Source organism: Gymnogyps californianus, chromosome 4 (assembly GCF_018139145.2).
Source record: "Gymnogyps californianus isolate 813 chromosome 4, ASM1813914v2, whole genome shotgun sequence".
In the NCBI taxonomy this organism is placed as follows: domain Eukaryota; kingdom Metazoa; phylum Chordata; class Aves; order Accipitriformes; family Cathartidae; genus Gymnogyps; species Gymnogyps californianus.
Window position 1 is genome coordinate 38,477,969 of NC_059474.1, and position 21,954 is coordinate 38,499,922.

A 21,954-nucleotide genomic window follows, 5' to 3' on the forward strand; every position below is an offset into this window, starting at 1 on the left:
CTGAAGGGGAACGATGGAAAAGCAAACAGGGTGTTTGCCCAAGGCACCAAAGTTTGGGAAATTTGAACAGTGTTTGTTTTATTCAACCAGCTACAGCTCTCTGCTGTGCTCCAGGATGCCTCAAGACTTCACACTTTGAAGCTGCATCATGGTACCATGACACGGGCAGGAAGCAGGATGCCTCAGGGTAGCCTTGAAGCAGAGCAAGGGCAGTTGTGGATAAATGAACATAATGAACACAAACTAATAGCAAGTGAGTGGTGGGCTGAAGAGAGCAAGGTGATTCTTAATGGTATCAGCAATAAAACTTGTGTGGATAGGGCAGAATTTGGACTTGCCTGCAGAAATGTCTAATCTGAGGCCATCCTGAGCCTGACTGCTGTAACATTTCACTTCTGAAGTACACGGCTTAAATCAATTTATCTTTCTATCTGCTACTGAACACTGAATTTTTCTGTCCCACCTTAAGGCACTTTTATCTGCAACAGACTGCACTTAAAATCAAGGTTGTGCTAAAAGTTGTTTTGTTCAATTCACTAAGTTCAGCTAGTGAAATCCTAGACGGTTCTTGACCGGGCTGTTCAAAGCAGCCTCCTGTGAGCACCACTCCCAAGACTGGTTACCTTTCTCTTGAGAGCCAAACCACCCATGTCCAGCAGTTGTACAACCTCTTCTCATACTCACATAGGTTTGGACCCAGAAGTCCCTCTCCCTATAGGGAGAGGGTCAATCCTACCTAATTCTCTGTTGCTTAGTTCTCTACACAAAACCTGCTGATATTTCTGGCAACACTATAGGATTATAATGTCAGAATGTCTACAGACTTCGCACCAATCAGAGAAACCATAATAATTGAAATTAACTAACTTAAAGATAGTACTAATAGCTGGCAGTATTGAAAAGACAGAGACTTAATGAATTGTGCTCCTCTAGGTTTAATATAGTATATCAAACCATTGGTTGGTAAGCTTTCTTGCTCCAGCACTGATATAGGTCTGCTGCTTTCCTTAATTAACACACTGTATAAAGTCACAAACATAGAAGTGGAAAAATTATTTCATAAATACTGAAAAAAAGAAAAAAGCAAGTGATGACATCACAATAATTACTTAGTCCAGTTTAAGGAAAAAAAAAACAGTGAACCAACAGTAAAAAGCCTTTGCAAACACTAATGTAAAACTACTATCATCCAGCTAGGCAAAGCAGTGGCTACAGCAGCTATGCATGGTAGGAAGAGAGACCAAAGGAAATTTCTCAAATGACAGAAGAGTCCCAAGGTACCGCCATATAGCTGATATTCACTGCCTGTTGGTGAGTTTGTATGGTTCATGGAGCATCTTTGTCTCCATTGTAGCAAATGGCTGTAGTTCTGACACCCCCAATTGGATCAGGGGAACAGAGCCTCCTCCTGAAGAAACCCGCTGGTTAATTAGAGATACTAGAAGCTGTGGCTGATGGGATACACTAAATGCAGTATTTTCTGATATGAGATGCAATTCAAGCAGTTATTGCCATTCCTGATTTGCCAGGAGAAAGGCAGCCTGTCAGATTTCTCATGTATAGATTCTGCCCTGGGTACAGTGGAGTGCAGGAGACAGGCAGCACCCATATCCCCAGATCTTCAAGTAGCTCAGGACAAGATCAGAGCATGTGCAGTTCTCTATACAGGTGCTGTGACATGTACAGAGACTGGTGGAAAATAGAGGCTTTGCCTAGCTATAGTAACTCTGAGTAGTGACTACCTCTTGTCAAGCACAGAACATGGAACTAAGGAAGTCTGTTGCCATCCAGGCTCCAGACCCACAGATGGCATGGCTGGGAATACAAACCGTAAAAACTCAAAGACATAAGAAAGAGTTAATTCCTGTTACTGTGAGAAGACTCCAAAGAATAGAGGAAAAGAAACAGAGGAGAAAACTAAACATACAGGGACAAAATGATGTAAAGATAATGTTTCAGAATTTATATTTTTAATTGAGTGCTACCATTTTATATACATATGGCTGTATTAATTTAGAAATCGGGAGGACTGCATGAAGAAGTCATTCTGAAGGTGTGCAACTCATTTAGCATGGAATGGAGGAGAGAAATGAGTCAGAGCTGCAAGTGAGGGAAACAAAAAGGGTAAGACAATCATGGTACAAGGGTGGTTTGAAGTAAGGCTGAGGCAAAGGCCACAACTCTAATGGAACTGTCCAAATAAGGATCTCTCACAATCTTTATCCATGAATTGGAATAATTGAATTTAAGGTTTAAAACATTTGTACAGAAAGCATGGAACCATAAATGGCAAACTCAAGCTCACAAATAGAACCTCCAACAGAGTTGCTACTTAACTTTGCGTATGATACTTCATCACTTAATGACTATGAATGCCACTATATACGCTGGAAAACTAAATACAGTGCACACAAGCATACACACAAATATATGCAAAGATGTAGAGGGTAGAATAGAAGGCTGAAAGACAAAACCGTTTATCAAGAAAGCATGTTGACTGCATGTGAAAATGCATTTGGAGACTCTCTCTATATATGCGCTCTTTTTAGGTATCACAAGGAGAACTGTCACATTCAAGATACTTGTTTCTACTTCTATACCTACTTCATCCAACATTTCTTGGGAAAACCTCTGTTCCTGCCACAAACATGACTATAAATACAATAAGAAAAAATTGTATTACTAGTTAATATGTACAAGTAGTTAGACCAAAATTATAATTTTTACAAAATTATGAAAAGAAGTTTTGTGTACATCTATAGTTGCACACATTTTAGATCCATTCAGACACACGTATTTATAAATATGTCAGGGTTTTTCTATGCAGATCGTACCCATTTTGTATTTTGTTAGCTGTAAGCTCTTCTAGGCAGGGACTTCACCTTCCCAGTTGTTTGCCAAGAGTAATGCATACTGTTTGTATAATGTTAATTACTAATATTAATTAGTAATTGAGCTTGCTATTTCAGTAATTTACATCTTGAGATGAAACACAACAGGTTTCGGCCAAGAATATATACAGATAGTGATAAAAGAAAATCTGCTACACCAGCTGGGAATAACCAGTGTAGTTATCAGAAATCAATAAGCACTGATTATGGACTATTAATTCAGTCTTTTTTTTTTTTTTTTTTTTTTTTAAGAAAAACAGTGCTGTGATCAACCACACTCCAAAAAGTCACAAAACAAAACTAGAATTCACACTTTCTAGCTAATAATATTCAAATAACTAAGAGTCTGCTCAAAACACAGTTTTTTTTTTAAAAAAACAAACCACGTAACAAGATTCTTCTCAGTTTACATTACAAAAAAGAAAAAAAAGTAATTTTTGTTTTTTTGTGTTGCTGTCTGCAAGGAACAGAATAGATACCAAATGCTAATGCTCACAAAAGGAAGTGCTAGAAAAGAAACTCTAGGTACTGGAAGATCTAGAGGTTTAATCCCAAATCTGCAGAAATTAACAGGGTGCTCTCTATACAGCTCAATGTTCTTTTGCACGTGCAAAGAACATCGTATACAGGACAGCAAGTGTATTTACATCACTAAACGCAGTGATGTAAAAGTGTATTTACATCAGTAAACACAGCAAAACACAACTGCTTAGACGAAATCAAGACATATGTAGTAGTACAGTAACAGTAACTCAGCAACTGAATTTACTACTTGCTAAGAGTTTCCTCATGTTTTTTGCCTGCAGGGATTTGACCCCAAATATCTATTAGAACACAGTATTACTCACAGCAGCAAGATAAGCACAAAACAATCAACAGAAAAACACCTTCATCTGTTGGGAACTTCTAAAGCCTATCCAAACCTCCCAAGGTGGAAAAAATACAATTTTATTTTCTTCTTTCAAACCTATTCTAGATTTAAGTGCTATCATGGTGTTAAGGGGGCTTATTAGCTACTATAGACGTGAAAGCAATTTATTCCACATATTTGTTATGATTATACTTTAAATGAAACTCGCCCCTAAGACTGAAAAAGTAGTAACTATATGCCTATATGAAGGAATTTGTTATTCAAAGACAAATTTGCTTTTTTTTTTTCCTCTGAAGTTGAGATCTCTCACTGGTTATTTACTGTTTCGTTGTCAATAAGGAAAGGAACATAAACAGATAGGAAACTTGTGATTTCTCACGAATTAATGAAGATGATATCATAAGGTTTCTAAGAACAATATAATTATTTTCAATGTAATGGTCTTGGAAACCCAAAGCTTTTAAAAACATTTAATTCCATTTTCTTCCTGTCAGCTTTGAAAAACAATACAACGCACACAGTTCCCTGATACATCTTTTCCTTTAGCAAGGCTCAAACCTCATAATATGAAAACTACAATATATATGTACACACAGATATATATATTTAATTGAATTAATCAAACGGGTTGTTATGTGGTAACCCTCCTGGTTCAGCCTATTCTTTTCTTACTACAATACTATGTTATTTATTAATGATTCCTGCATGCCAAAACTTATTCCATTGAATCAATTCAGTCTTCCATTTACTCCCTGCAATCAAGATAGCTTAAAAAAAAACAGACCTAACACAAAGACAGCCTTTTTAACATAGTGAAACACACCATCTTCAAATACAGGGGGCCAACATACATATTTTATAGTAAATACAAAGTTTCAAATTATATGGTCAAAAACTGATGAAAAACTGAGAAACTAAAAAAGTTGCTGAAGAACATATCTAAAAATACAAATTTCAGACTGAAATTTATCCCATGCACTGATCAGAAAGCTTGCCAGAAAATACACTTGTAAAATCTATGTGAACAATTTGCCTACATTACTTGGTTAGGAAGCCACAAATTCTGACACAAGTGAAAAGCTGTGTCAGAAATATTTCATATACAAGACATATTTAGCTAAATACAGCAGCTCTACATTTTAAACTCAGAGTACTTCAGTGAACAAGTTAAAAGTACTTTCTTTCTACAATTGAAACTGTATATGACTTTTCCTAAGGGAGTCCAATGGCCTCCTGACGTTTTAACCCAACACCCAATTATCATCAGCTAACAACACAACTCACGCAGCCTCTCAACCAACCCTCTTAAAAGACTATCTTATGTAGTCTGTAATTACAAAATACAGTACTTATCTACAGGCAACAGAAGATTTTGTCAGTTTTGCTAAATCTGTGTTAAATCTGATGGACCATTTGCAATGCACTGATACAAACCCCAGGCACTTCCACTCACAGGTTGCTTCTTTAGTCTCTCTCATGATTTCTAAAGCAGCTATAAAATCCTTGTGACCTCTCATAACAGCCGCCAAAGTTTTAAAATGCTGGACGTGATTAGCTGGGAGGGATGTTTGCTTCAAAACACAAAGGAAATCTCAGACAAGACTTTGTAAGGATTTCTAAAATAATTTCAAAATAACAAAACCAGTTGGTGTTTAATAGCATGCACGTATGAAAGACAAAATCTGCTTGCTGCTTATATTATGCATATGGGAGTTCTGTTTGTTCTCTAGCATCCAAACGCATCTTGCAAATTCCTGTCACTTTTGAACTCCCCATAAAGGGAAGGATCATTAATAAGCTGGCTTGCTCAGCGTGTTAGCAGGAAGGAAAAAACACAACACCCCTCAGAAGAAACCCTCAGAACTCTTGCTCACCATTTGATACAAGCAATCATAAAAACATTCACAGCGCTGATGATGCCTCTTTCGGCAAAGATCAGCTCCACTATGGAAGACAGGGCAATGATGAGCTTTTTTTGCTACCTCTGATTGTATTTCTAGTGCTGCCCCCCTCTCTGCTTCCCTCCTGCCTGCTTTTTCTTTTAGGACCAGCATCAGGTTTACATATTGAGCTGTTCTGTCTTCACATACTGATTAGTCAGACTACAGAAATGATTCTAGCAAAGAGGTAATTATTACATTTGGTAAGGATGACTTCCTCCTGGCACACAAGACACATCCAAGTTCGCCCACAGTTTTCCCAACATGCTTATAAACATGCACTTATATTGTGAAGGTGAGAGAAATGATAAAAAAAATGCCCTGTAGAAGCCAACTTTATTTATCCTGAATTAAGGAATGGAGTTTGGGGTGGCTTGAGGGTTTGCCTGACATAACTAGGCCGCTCTCAAGCATAAGTATGAGTTAGCAAATACTGTGAATTCTTATCCTCAAAAGAAAAGGAGGGATAATGATACCATACCAGAGTTGCAAAAGAATTTAGATATAGATTAACCAACTATGCAGAAGGTATGCCATTTCTACACCTGCATCCTTGAAGAATATCAGAAACTGGTGAGAACAGACAAAGAAAGGCAAAAGCTGTGACAAACTGCGTACCAAGGACAAGCAGGCCTACGTACCAAAGATTAGCAAGTCTGCATACTGAAACAATACATGCTAAAAGGGCAAGATGTTCCTCAGTATCGGTGTTGTACCCCCTGGCTCTGCTGACTGAATTGCAGGGTGGGCCAAACCCAGAGAAGTCCTTCGTAACTGGAGGGAGGGTGGAGGCGGCGGGGGGGGAAGCACGACCGCCAACTCAGTTCAAGACCGAAGAAACTTGCCCCCCCACACCCGCTGGGAGGATGGATGCTCATCTACATGGCAAGCGGAGTTCATTTAAATACGACTGACCAGTAATGAATGAAATGTTCATCACCAGCCAATGAGTGCAGACCTGGGCGCGTTCTTACTAGTTGTTGCTGATTAGATAACTGGATATAAACCTTGTTATCTAGGTAACCATAAAATTAGTTACAATAGACAAAATAGAGCACTAAAATTCTGTAACCAGACTGCTTGCTTATCAGGGATTAACCACAGAATGTATGGAATGTTTGATAAAACTGCTATATAAGCTGACTGAAATTTTACCTCGGCGGAGATGCAATTTTGTAGGATGGACCCTATGCTCTCCCCGCTAGCGAAAACAAAGGTGCTTTGGCTTACAGTCTGTCTGTGATTCGGATCCTTTGAATCAATACCCAGTCTTCTCATTTTTTGTCTAAGGATGTTTCAGCAAAATACAATTATATTTTTAAGAGAAACTTTAAGAAAGATGAAAAAAAGAAAAAGCAAGAAAAAGGCTTCATTTTGTATACAGGATTAAGTGCAAAGTCAACAAGAAGTAGGAAAGAAGACAGTGAAACACCTGATGAAACAAAACGAGAAAGAACTAGACTCTTAAAAATAAGCATTATTCTAAAATTTGAAATAATCCTCCTGTGATTAAAGATAATCTTTTATTACAGAAGGATGATGGTGCAGTTGATAGAAGAAAATATAAAGCAAGTACCATGCCTTAATGAAGAACCAAACGGAAGACAAAACCAATTTCATCAAGATCTGAATTTGAAAGTTTACATTTGCAGTTTCTTCACACACATGACATTTCTTGTATAGAAGAAAGGATTTTATGGATTAAATATTATAAAATAATGTTAATTTTCTTAGTCACTTCTGAACTACTGTTAATAATCAGTTTTGCTAGCAATTTTGAATTCCTTTATTTGCTTTCTCCTGCATTGTAATATGGCATTTTCCTTCCAATAACACTTCCTATAATTTTTCTGATACTGTTTTAATCTTCAGTCATGCATGTTGTCATATCATGATACTCCTTTTTGATAAAGGACAGGTTTCTATTTAATGAAACAGACTGAAGGTATTTAGGAAATTGCTGCAAGGAAATACTATTATTCCATAAAAGAAATGACCCACTGTATTTGTATATTTTGAATACAAAATACTGGATAAATAAAAATTAATATTACACTAGATTCCAAACAGCTAATAGCAAATGGTTTCTTACTAAAGAATAAGAACTTTATAGCAAGAGAATTTTATAGCTTTGTGATAGTTCAGTTTGAAATGTTTAAGAGGGAAGTTATAAATTTTGAAAGGATAAGATTTAGCATTAGCAGTCTTGGGCGAGCCTTCCTGATAAGACAAAAAGACATGTCCATATTTTTTTCAGGCGAGAAAGTTTGTTTTGGTGTGTCTCTCTTCAAATAACAAGACAAACCTGATAAATCATGGTCGAACCCTACTCCTTCAAAGTAGTAAATTATGCTTTGAAATACCTGCACAGAATTTGACAGTATATAAGTTTGATAAAAACAACGCATCAAAAGTCTACTTTATGCTTGTAGAAGTGGCTAAAGCATAGCTCATTTTAAAATAATATAAACTTAGTTATTTTTAATAGTTGCTTCAAAGAAGGAAAAGACATGTAAAGTCTCAAAGTAGGCAGAGTTTGACTCCAGATATTAAGGAATTCCTTTACTTTGGGTTTTTGAATGCCTGCTTCGCCCTTAATTCCATATTTCTGCCAGCTTTTACCTTGATGGTTTTTCTCTACATTATGAGACCTTTCTTCACAAGGTACAGTCGTGCTGTATATCAACTGTCTAATCCAACCTTTTCCAGTCTAAAGCTAAAGACACCGATACATAATTTTGATGCCTAGGATCCTAACCTTTCCCATTATAAAATAGCCTTTTTTGGTTAAAACATATAACTATTAGATAAGCTACCTATGAAATTCCTATGAAATATTAAAAAACATAGGATAAGCCTAATGCTGCTTCTAACAAGATAACTGATGGACTAGCAGATGACCTTTTTAGTGGCAAAACATTACTTTAGCTGAATCTTAAGATAGAAGGGTAAAAGACTAAGTTTACTTAAGAAATTGCTAGGAAAAAACAGTGGAGACATCTTGCTTTTCTCTGTAAAGAACCAAGATTTGACTAAAATATATTACATTTGTATTACTCTGCATAACTACCAACCATGATATGAATTTTTGTGTTAGTCTTATTTTTGTAATCTCTACAAACAACATGTTTTCTAAAATAAATTTTAGTAGAAGTTACACTGGAGCATCCCTTGAGAGGAGAAAAGACCTTCTTTAAAAGTAATCTCAGGAATAAGGATTAAAAAGATAACTTAAAGCTTCATTTCTTTTATCTTATCACATCTTTGCTCCCTCATAGGAAACGAAGCGATAACTACTGTAGAAAAGAAAAACACACTGCAGACAGATTTCAAGGCTGCACCCTTTTAGATCAGTTGATGGAGATCCAGAAAGGAGGAACCATATTTTCCTTATTTTTAACTACCACGTTTCCCCCAGTCAAAATGTTTGTAAGACTACAGGATGAGAATGTAAAAACCTATACAGAATCCTATAGAGAGGGGTACTGAAAGTTGGTAAGAGGGATGTATAGAACACATAAGATATCAGAAGGTGAGGCTGAAACTGCAGAAACAAGGACCAATAACTGTTTTTTTGACTGGTGCTCAAAGAACTTGTGAAAAATTATATGGTATGTGTCAACAGTGGGCTGACAGACCCAGACACATGCAATTCTAGCTGTATGTCAGAGAAGGCGGTCCTGGGTTATATTTAAGTCACACAGTACAGTGTGAAGTTCCCTTTATTGAATATAATTTTCTTCAACATTTGGTGAATATTTATGAAGAATAAATTAATAATTTTCCTGCATATTTCATTACAGCCACATTATATTGTGGATGAAAGCAGTTATCTATCATAACATATTTGTAATTTTCTTTTCTGTCAACAATTTTATCATTGAGATACCTGTTAACATTGGTTTCAACTGTTCCAAAAGAACTGGAAGTTTGAGGGCCGTTCCCTGTTAGTCTCGTCACACTGAATAGCAGATTAGTAGAATGTAATTACCTGTAAAGTGTTTATCAATATGAGTAAGAGTTCCACAAGCTGATGATTTACAGAAAGTAAGCTGCTCAATTTTTACTGTAGCTGTATCTACTCTTTGTGCTCTGGGAACTATTGTAAAACAGTAATAAACACCATTTCTGATATGTTGCAAAATAGAGACTATACTGCATTTAATATTCTTTGAAAATTATATTAATCTATATGAAAGACAACCTGAATTTTGTATAATATCTGACACAACAATCTACTTAGTATTTCAGTATAGAACCAGAATAATTGTAAAGGCAAAATATAACAGCAGTCATGAATACCAAAAGATACAACTAGACAGTTTTTAACTACCTATCAAATTCATTAATTTTTTTTTTCTTTCCAAAGTAAAATTACAGATAAGTAAGTCTCGCCAATGTTTTCGGAAAAATATCTAGGAAATTCAAAGCCACTTACATTTTGAAGTTGCAGATACATATTGGGGGGTCCTGGTGGACAAGTTGAACATGAGCCAGCAACGTGCCCTTGCCTTGAAGAAGGTGAATGGTATCCTGGGCTGCATTACGCAAGGTATTGCCAGGAGGTTGAGGGAGGTGATCCTTCACCTCTACTCAGCAGTGCTGAGGCCACATCTCAAGTGCTGGGTCCAGTTCTGAGCTCCCCAGCACAACAGAGATATGGAGCTACTGGAGAGAGTCCAGCAAAGGGCCACTAAGATGATTAAGGGACTCTCATAGACTCCCAAGGTGATTAAGGTACTTTTCCTATAAGGAAAGGCTGAGAGAGCTGGGACTTCAGCCTGGAGAAGAGAAGGCTCAGGGGGGATCTCATCAGTGTATATAAATACCTGACGGGAGGGTGTAAAGAGGACAGAGCCAGGCTCTTTTCAGTGGCGCCTAGTGACAGGACAAGAGGCAATGGGCACAGACTGAAACACAGGAGCGTCCCTCTGGACATCAGGAAACACTTTTTAACTGTGAGGGTGACTGAGTACTGGAACAGATTGCTCAGCATAAAGGTTGTGGAGAAGTTGTGGAGTCTCCACCCTTGGAGATATTCTAAAGCTATCTAGACATGGTCCTGGGCAACTGGCTCTAGGTGGCCCTGCTTGAGTAGGGGCGTAGAACCAGATGACCTCCAGAGGTCCCTGCCAACCTCAACCATTCTGTGATACTACCTTTACAAATGAAAACCATGAGTTTGTTCATCTAAGAACTAAAAAGCTCATTTACTTAATTATTAGTGGGTTCATGAAACCTGTCAAGAGGAACCTTATCTACCATGGAAGTCAGGATTTAACTCATTATCAGCAGAGATTGATAATTATTTTAGGAGGGAAAAAAAATTAATCTTTTAACGTATACTCTAAAGAAAAAAAACAGTTTACCTTTATTTATGGTATCTATTTTTCCCTTTTTGCAGCTACCTATTCACATTTCACATGAAAAATCTGTAGAACTGGCTTAAGCATGAATTCATACTAGCAAGGTCTTTGACAAGTTTGTAGTTGTCATTAAGTAAACAAAAGAAACAAAAAGCAACTAGGAATAGTAGCATAACTACAAACAGTAAAAAACAACAGTGCAATTCTTACAGCTTCAAATATTTGTTTAGAACTTATACAGACGACTAGAATTTGTTTTCATAAGTATGTTATTAACAAGCTCCTGTAAGAAGTAGACAGGATTCTGATCCTGAAAAGAATTATATGTTTGCTTAATTTGAAGCATAGGAATAATCCTCCTAAAATCAAAGTAATCAAACTAGGAATATATATACGCATACACCCATGTATTAGGCATATATAGAGAGATATAGATATGTATTAAGCAACTGATAACGTTTTTCAGGACTCAGACGTATATTTTTCACTGCAAACTGCTAAAATCAGTCAACTTATACATTTCACTTCCATTTGCACCTTGTAATACTGCTACTCCTCACACATACACATTACACTTGAGGAATGGTCAGCGGAAAGAGCAACAGAGTTTTCTTTGAGGCTAAAATTTAGATATATACTCTAAAGCATCTATTTGAAAACGTGCCTTAAATTATAAATTCTATCATTCAAGTATTACACGTACAATTTATGTACACAAAACCCCTTATAGTCCCTTTATAACTGGGGAGAAATTTAAAAAGTCATTTTAATCTTTTTCATTTTGTCATTACAAGTAAAGTCAGTGTGTGTATATATAGCATTTATAATTTGATAATGAAATAAAATTTTTCTTAAGCTTTCCAAATTAAATTTTTTGTGAGTGGCTTTGCCTCAAAAAAAAAAAAGAAAAATCAAAAACCCAAACCAGAACAACTGTTGTCTAACAGGCAGGATTTTCCAATCTCGTACTGCTTGAAGTTTGAAATGCGTATATTTTTCTTAAAAAAATCAAAACCAATAACAACCACCCACCCACCCCCAAAACAAACAAACCAACCAACCACGTTTACAGAGATATAATATACAAACAGATTGGGAAAACAAAGGAAGGTTGAGCAATAGAGCAAGAAAATACAACTGGACTAAACTCTTCTTCTGTCTGTAAAATGACATTTTGTCTCTAAATATTAAGTACTATACTAAGAATTCTAAATTATATCAAAGGCAAAAATATCAAAGACAAACACACGCAGTGCTTATGTTTCTGTCTTCTTTTAGGCATATGATTATTTACCACCCAACAGGTAATTATCCACTTTTCCTTTATTCTAAGCATCTATTCACTCCTCTAGAGAATGTGATTTGCATAAAGGCGATCTCCTGGGAGTTTTGGCTCTATCTTAAAAATCATGATCAATTTCTGTGTAATCCAGCTGGATATGAAGCAAGATATGGCACACAGATGAATGGAAATGCAAGAAGCACCAAAGCGTGAAAGAAAGTCACCTTGAAGGGCTGATACTGCAGCATATTTTGCCTAAGGTTTTGTAGCTATATTACACATGCATGTTCAAAATATATACTGCCTAAGCATAAACTATATGAACAATCACCTAATAAAGCAGCTAAACGTTACCAGAGTGTATATCCTAGCAAGGTTAGGGTCTAAGTAAATTATGCCTTACTGATAATTTGTTTTTTCTCTAATTAAGTTGACAAATAAACTCCTGCAGATGGCTTCGATAAATCTGGATAAAAACTGGTTCCTTTCAGAAAAGGGCATCTGTATCTCATTTGCCATACAAAGGCTACAGTGTATGGACTATCTTTCTGAACCAAGAAGAAAAGGCACAAGGTTATCACTTTTGATGAATAGCTTTAAACCTCATGATGATGTTGTCCTAGAACATTAATTTGTCCTCCTATTTTGGGCATAAATGTTATCCCAGTACTTTGCTGGTTCTCCCCTGCCCCCCTCCCCCCCCAGGGCCTGGTAGGTCAGCTCATTCAGAGAAAAACATTGGGTTATTTGTTTAAAATACATTTTTTTCATAAAAATGCAGTAGAGAACTCCCCACCTAAACCGTCTAAGATCAGATTTTGATTTCACTTAAAAGAGTAAAAATAACTCCAGTGAACTGAGTTCCACATGCTCCCTTCAGACTTGTGCAGCTGCAAAATGCCTTTATGTCCTTACGAGCAGTACATTTCAGAAACTTACTTAGTCTTCAGGGAACTAATACTGAGTATTTAAAAGGATCCAGTCATTGACAGCAGGGAGGAAGAAGAGGATGTTGAAATCTTAATATAAGTCTTTTTACTGAGACAGTAGCCCATACCTAATGATGAGAAAAGGTATGAGGCCCCCAACATCTAAAGAAAAACCCTTATCTTTCTAATGATTAACCATGGTGCAAGATGCCTCAATACTAATTTAATGGCTTGAACAGGTTTTAGTATTTATTATGAAGGCACATTGATGACGTTAAAAATACAGATGCATATAACTGCATAAAATAATAAAAAATAGCGAAGTTTAATTATATGTTATCCTTAGTCACGTGAATGTTTAGGGAGAAACATTATGATATTATGAGATTATTTAATTGCTTTGTAAATAAGATACATATAGAATGGTATACAAAATCGTGCCAAAAATCTTATACTGTTTGGTAAAAAGAATTATTCACTCTCAGTAGAAGCTAGAAGAAGCTGCTTAGAAAAATTTCCAAGCACTAGATGTCATTTACTTAATTCAATATAATTCTAATAATACTGAGACTTAACCTAGAAATCAGGGATTTTTTTTATTTTTTTTTTAAAGATACATTGATTGTAAATGCCACCAAAATAGACAGAATACAAGACAGATGTAGAGGTCGATAAGTGTTTTTTTCATAATTGCATAAAATACTAGAGAAGGTATTTCCACATATTTAGCCAAGATTTGAGGGCAGTATTTGTGCTTCTCAGCACGATACAGATCCCCACGCATTAAACTATAACTTTCTTTAATCTATTTTTTCCAGATGGACGTAAATATGTATAACACCATACATGTGTCATAAAATCACTATATGATTTATTTTAGAATTTGAAAGTATAAGAACAACCAGGTTTAATGGTGGTTATTGTCTTACTATGACATATGAAGGAAGAAACTAGCCTATTGCCTCAGCCACGTATCACCCACCCACTTCTAGATTTATTTCAGAGCAATGCAAGTAAACTATGCATAGGCAAAAAAAAAAAAAAAATTCAAGCTTGAGTGCAGGAAAGAGCTTTTCAACATAGCCCCATACCTAAACAGGTGGACCTTTTGTTCTCTCCTTCCCTCACAGATACATTCAGCTCCCTGAGACAATTTATGTAAAAAGTATTCAAGAATATTGTGCTAAAAATGCCCTGAAAACAAAAATGAGAGCATGTTGGACTACAGCTTTCTTCAGCATTGAACATCAACCCAAATGAGAAATCATACATTGCTAGCAATTTAGTCAGTGTTATTAGCAGAATAAAGGAACAGAATTTGAAAGATTACTGTTGAATGAGATAAAATGTGAAATTTAAAAGCCCTTTAAATAATGAGTTTCTTACTGTTAAAATTTGCTACAGCTAGATAGCAAAACAATTACTTTGTGACAGATTGTGGGGAAAATGGCAACTTTATTTAAAGGGTAGACAAATTTAATACAGTTATTTCTTTCTTTATTTTCTCCTTTGTACTGTTGGGCTTTCTGAGTGAGTGGCTGTCAGGGACTTCTATGGACGATAACAATACAGTAACAAGGGACTACAAAACACAGTGTTTCTATAAGTGAACTACCAGTGGACATGAACAATGGTTCTGCTTCTTCTATAAAATTCCTGTTAAGAGTTGGTCAGGAAATAACATTTTTCCTTTTGAAAAGAAATAAAAACCACCAATGATTCTGCTGCTCTTGTAAGCCACTGTTTAGGGTGCACTGGCCTCTTTCCTTTCTTCTTAACTCTGCAACAGTAGCTAGGGATTTGTATTTTCTCAGAAATACTACTCAACATTTTATGAAATCCTTGTCTAACTGAAAAACATTAAGTAAAGACAGTTTGATGGGTTTAATATTAATTAATGGTTAATAACAACTGGCTCTATATCTTGGAAGTGAATTCCTTAGTCACCCAAATATCTTGCGACAGTAATCTGTACATTTTCTTTCCTGCTGAAACCACAGGGATTTCTAGCATGGCTGCTGCACAGCACGAAAGGTTTGCAGTATTTTTGAAGTGGTCCAGCTGAATTAGAGCAGTAATTAGTTTCTTTTTTTGTGTTTTGTTTTTTATTCAACTGGAAACCTCAGATGAGACTCCTCTGAGAATGAGTTGATGTTCCTCTCCTGTAGGTGTTCCTCCTAAAACCAGCATGAGGATATGTTACAGCTGTCACTCCTAAATACAATTTAAATAATATTTTTATGGAAGGAATGAAGGAGTTCTAGAAGGGGAAAGCAGAACAATCCTAGCTATACAAACAGTGCAGGGCAGAAGGAACTTTTGTTATAGTGAGGAACCAAAATGGACTGTGAAGTGGTGGTTGGCCAAGTAGCCTGAGAGGGTTTTACCAGGCCCAGGAACTTGAGCTTGCATTAACCTGAAAGCTGTTCCTTTCCCTTTCTTATGATTACAAAGTGGAGGTCTCAGCTGCACACAAACAGCCATCTATTATAGAAAGGGGAACTATTCAGCTACAAAACTATGCATAAAAAAAAAATATTGTAGTGCCTGCCTTTCTGTATTTACTTCCTGGAAATACACTTACAGTAAAACTAGAGATACTTGAAGTCAGGCTACGTCATGGCCCTGTCGATCACCCAAAACAGTGTGTTTGGAGTATGCATACACCACACATGCATAATGTATGAATGGTAGAAAGGAAAAATGGATAATTAGCAACAAAGAATTATACAAATATGAACATTTCTGTACGTCAGGAGAGCAACATCAATACAAAAAGAATGAGCCAGTTAGAAATTCATAAGCAAAACAAGACGTGAAAGGTCTGAGGTGCGCTCAGGAGTTGCACATTTGTGTCCGGGATAATTTTAAGAACTTTGAAACCTTATGAATTTTGGAAAACTAGGACTGCATTATGGTAATCTAGTAGCTGGAACTGCTTTGGAAGAACTGGTCAAGACCAGATTTAGTAGATGTAGTAAAGGAAATCATACTTTTTTTATTGTTATGCAGGTATTTTACTGCTTGCTGTATGACAAGAGAAGTTAATTTCAGGGGCATGTAATTAAATTATAGGTGACAAATTGTGGTTTACTCAAAAAAGAGTGGATTGTTCATTACTATTTTAAAACAACTTCTAAATATATTGCTTTAGAATACTTTCTAGTGCTACCTTTGCATACTGTAATTGCTAAAAATAATCACAATTCACAAGCAGTAGAAGTTGAAGTTCTGGTTTTATTTGTAGAAACTTAAAATTTTCAATTCATTTTGATCAATTGTGGGATAGCATTTGTCTAGAAGTCCCCCTAATAAATGCAATTAATTTAATTACCTTTTACTGTGGTTGGCTAAATGTGATAATTTTGGGGGTTTTTTTTGGGGGGTGGGAGTTGAGGGTTTGGGGTTTTTTTTGTTTGTTCTGAAAGTGAATAAACGATACACTTAAATATGAAACAAAAAACACAAACAGAAAACACTTAATCATGTTCATGGGGGTGATTCAGGAATCTGCAGGACATGAGAGACTATTTCTTATCTAAACTATTACTTAGACATTTTTCTTTGCAATATAATTTTATAAAAACTGCAAAAAGATTAGAAGAGATTTTGTAATACAACTGCAATCTTTACATCCAGCGCATTTAGCAGCCAGTCTCTCCAAGGGGAAATTTTATTAATTTTTTTTTAATCTCCCACAGCCACTGCAGTGGGGTAATTTCCAATCTCCAAAAACCTAGCACACTACACTGAAGATTTTTTCAGATGTTGATATCTACAAGACACGAGACCTACTACCTGTTTTCTTGGGCTTTTATGGTCAACAGGATGCAGCAGTAAAACAGACCATACCTTTACTGAATTGCTTTAACCAAATTCTGTTAAGCCCCTAGCATTATTAAATAACATTAAATACAAATGTCACTTCAAACTAAAGAGACAACCAAAAGAACTACGTAGTTAACTTGCATTAATACTTTGACATCACCCCTTACCACCCTTGAAACATATTGGACTAAAAGAAAGCATGCACTTTTACAGCTCATTTGCTTCTATTCTTTGAGACTACAGGTAAATAATTTTAGTTAGACCTTTAAAGAACATTGAGATATAACAGTTTCACACTAACAATATTTTAAATAAATGAGGTTTCCACTTGATGCCTATCACTCTGTATTTTGAATGGCTGGTATCTTTCACACTTTGTTTGTTTTGTTTTTAACTCTCCATCTGTAAGTGGCTTCTGTTGGTTCTGAAAGCTCCTATAATCGCTTCTTATGGGCTCAACCTTTTTTCTTTTCCACCTTTCACTAATGTTTCTTCGGCCATCTAGGACTAAACACTTTTCCTCTATATAGCTTTACACTAAGTTCCAGGGTATTCTACAGAATTCTGTCTAAATTAATGAGACAATTCAAGTAAATCAGATGCACAGAATGACTCTAAATTTCTCCTTGTCACACCGTAACAATTCACTGATCTTAGAAATACTTATGTTTTACAAACACAGCCAATAAGTTGATAAGCTTATAGAAGCACTGTTTGTAAATAAGTTTAAAAAAAGCCCATTTTTGGCTCAGAAACATTATGGCATAATGCTAAGAGATCATTAATAAAACCATTATAAAGGTCAGTACTAACCCTAATACATTTACCACTCCATTTGGAGAGGTGGTTTACTTTGACTTCCTCTACAGTCAATAGGAAAAAGACTTCCTCCAAAGAAAGATGAATGTAGTTGTTCCCAAATTATTCTTTGGAGTAGCCTCTTTCTGCCCAAAAGTCCAATCCCATGAAGCAACTAGACACTCTAAATACGCTGCCTCTGCTGTCATTCAGGATATGTAGCTCGTGGGTCAGAAAAAGGAGCAGGAAATGCTGCTTCATGACCAAGAGCTGTAGGTATGAGTAACTTGTAACCATTTCCCACTGAGAGCATTTTACTTAGAGTGTTGGACAGGCTTGAGCAGAGACACAGCTAACAACCATCATGTTTCTTTAAGCATCCCAGAAACAAGTTTTTAAGGAGGGATTTAAAAAGGAACAATGGAGCAGCTGAGGCTGTTTAGAGAAAACTCTTCACAAGGGTCCAGGTTGCATGAGAAAATGCCTTAAAGGACTTGTCTAAAAAAAAAAAAAAGTAACAAGTAGACCAATATCACAAAACATTCAGTTGTGTGTGCTGGTTTCATGATGTGAATGATCATGAGGGGGGCATTAGCTCCGAGTAGAAGCCAGTTGATGAGCCAGAGATGTAAAATGAAAGCTGAGAAACAGCTGGCTAGAAGAACACAGCATTGTGAAGGGCTATATGCAGGTCAAAAATCACATTTGCCATACGCATCAGGAATGGAAGCTGCAATGTCTGGGAAGCCAGACGATCATACATAATTCAACTACATTGATAGAAAGGACGTATTATTCAGAAAAAGTCTTTGGGACTAGGATATATTTTGGATGGAAGAACTTGGAGCAATCTCAATTAATTGGCCCAGGAACAGGCTAGATGGCGATATTGTAAGTAGTAGTCGAGAAGAAATTAAGAAAACAACGTTTGCAAGTCATGCCTGCCAATTTCTCATCATCAGTCACCTATAATATTGAATAATAATTATGTGTTGAATGAAATATTTTATTGTTCATTTCTTATCTTTAATTGCACTCTGAGTTGTCAGGTACCAGAATTAAACTATATTTTTAAAGAAACTTTTATTTGTAGTTCTAGAAAGCGTATTGCGCAATTCAGAAGGATTTTGACAAATATCAGAACATTGACTGAATTAGTCGAGAATTCTTGTATTAGAAGGAAGACACCAAACAAAGTTCAATGGCTGGAAGTTGAAGCTAGATAAAAAGCAGACTAATAGTAAAGTATACTCTATAGTGAGAATTTCTAATCTTTCTCATTACCTGTCTTGAATTGCTCTGAGGTTTCTCTAAATCTGTATCCGGTAACTTTCCAAAAGATATTCTCCTACAGAACTCTGAACCTTACAGAAGCATCATTTACTGTAATTTATTGGCCTTTATTTAAATGCTATTTATAGCACAAGAGCGGTTCTTGCTTCCTGTTGTTATTTCAGACCATGATTTTGTCATCTTTATTTTTTTCCATAAGCTCACTCTTTTAATGGTCAATATTATTAACCACATACTATGACCAGTTTTGGACTCTTCAGTATAAGACAGACACACTGGAGGAAGTCCAACCAAAAGCTACCAAGATGGTCAGGGGCACAACATACAAGAAGCTGAAACAAGTTTGTTCAGACTTAAAACAAAGCTAGGGGGAAAACCTATTGATGTTTACAACTACATAGAGAAGATTAAGTCAACCGCTTCTAAGGGATGCACAGCAGAGGCATGAGAGACAATGGACACAAGTTAGAACATGGGAAATTTTAACTCAATAAAGGAAAAAAAGCTTTCTCAGTGAGGGCAGTTAGTCTTGGAACAGGGGCTAGAAGAAGATTGTGCAACATCCATCCTTGGAAATATTTGAAAACCCAATTGCGCAAAGCCCTGAGCAACCTGCCACAATTGGCCCTACCTATGAGCACGAGGTTAGACTACATGACAACTATAGGTCCCTTCCAGCCTATATGATTTTATGATTCTATGGTTCAAGTGGGCTCACTGAAAATGTTGCCACACAACTAACTGGGCTTATTGAAAATCTTGCTATCCAATGGGAGAGTCCAAGTTGTAAGCCTTATATAAGAACATTTTCAAGAAAGCAGTAATAAGAACTTTAGGATATGTTAAAATCCTAAATATGAATCAGCTCAATGAAGTCTTTGCTGTTGTTTATGTTTTACTTGTATGTTTCACTTTTTTAAAGGCTGAGATGCCTTCTTCAAATTTCTTGAAAACCTTGAAAACTATTAAGTACAGAGCTGATAAGGTTGGTAGAGCATGAAAAAGAAATACAATTTTTTCTTCCTTTCTAGGAAAAGGTTTATATATAAATCATCCAACAGAAGAATAATATTTAATGAAATCATTGGTAACCCAAAGCCTTTTCAACATATGGTTTTTAAGTAGTAAAGTATTTGAGTTATTTTTTTTATTTTATTAAATCTTCTCTATAGTTTATGTAGGAAAGATTAGGAAACTCATCTTTGCAACATGAAATAATCTGACTTTAGAAGCTGATGCAAATTAAATTTAAAGCTTTTTATGGCTTCGTTTACTATTCATACATCAAGGCAAGAGTTCAGCAAGCAATCAACATATGAAATATAAAGTGAAAGTACTAGAAGTAAATCATTTAAAGACTACTTAAGATAGCAAAAGCACCTTAGGAAGAAACTGGAAGTACATCTGAAAATCTCAAAAATTACATCTTAAAAGCTAGAAAATTACCATATGATAAGGTCAAGAGTGGTAAAGTAGATAACACGTGTTTCATGAGAAGAGTGGTTAATGTGCAGCTGGGTTTTTAACAATTCTTTAAAGTTAAAGATATGGCGTATGAATTCTTCTGACATTGGGGTGTTTAGTTCCCTTCAAAATATGACATAGTAATCGATATAATAGTTGATTTGAGAGCTGATACGCAGTGCTTAAACTATTTATTAGAATGAATCCCTGAGCAAAAAGCTTGCATATAACAATTTTATGTTTCATCTTTTGCTGAAGATCTATAAATTACTGAGCTTCTTTAAAAGTCTGCATTACTGTATTTTAATTATAGATGTGTAATCTTGCTTCATCTCCACTTAATAGCTTCCTCATCTGCACATCTCTTCAAATAATGTTTTGATTTCTACATACACATTTATCTCAGATGGTTCACAGCACCCCCAACTATCCATGAAAACAAAACTAAAAAGTATTTGAAAAAGAGCTTATTTCTGTATTATTTGTGTCTCCAATGGTTTGCAACATGCATGTATTCACAAATAACACAGAGGATTTCTTATCAAAACAAGTGACATGAAGTGTCAGGCTGTGGCCATCTACTTTTACCCAACAGCAGTTTCGCCAGCTGCTGACTCTTGATCCAAGTCTGGAAAAGCTCTGCAGGAAATCTACATCAGAAGAAAGGAAAAGAGGGAAATAATTTGAAATATTATTTTAAATTTATAATTTTTAGATTATATTTCATCCCAGGTAAGCAGAACAGACTTGTTGTTATTGGGGGAAAATGAATTGCATGTAAGAATGGTTGCTGAAGGCAAAGGAGATAGACTTGTTACTAGGAGTGTTAATCTGTGGTGGGCATAGAGTAAACCTCTTAGCGATGGTACAGCCTATCTGGAAAGTACATTTAAGCAGCCTCTTCTTCATCAGGTTGTATGAACTCGTCTTCATTTCTGGGGAACTCCTTTCCTTCTGGAAAGCGTGGGCAATTTGATGTCTGTTGGCTGTCACTCTCCAAAGAGTCAATACCTAAGGTAGCCTGAGTGAGACTAGAAATGCTGAAACAGTGAAGAACCTAGGATCATTTGCTGGGCCAATGCAGACCCATTCAAACTACACAACACAAAAATCACCTCTTAATTCTCAGTATAGGCCACCTGTTGCCTTCTGTCCTTCTAGACTGCCACTATTTGAAAAACAGGAGATAGAAGTAGGTAAACACATGCACTGTCAGGCTTGCATTGCCCAGTGAACAAGCCACAACCTCCACAAGAAACATACTTGCTCGTTTGTAAGCAATGCACTTAAAG

At 36.0% G+C, this 21,954-nt stretch overlaps 1 long non-coding RNA gene across 2 annotated transcripts in view; it reads right to left on the bottom strand.

Annotated features, from left to right (window-relative positions):
• The window catches only part of LOC127016303 (uncharacterized), a 212,296-nt gene that overhangs the window by 136,079 nt on the left and 54,263 nt on the right, over positions 1–21,954 (bottom strand). The window contains exon 3 of one of the 2 annotated variants that reach the window (XR_007766472.1): positions 20,545–21,312. The exons of the other annotated variant lie outside the window; for it this stretch is intronic. This is a non-coding gene — a long non-coding RNA (uncharacterized LOC127016303). Of the gene's footprint in view, positions 1–20,544; positions 21,313–21,954 lie in introns of those variants that run through there. 2 annotated transcript variants of the gene reach the window in all.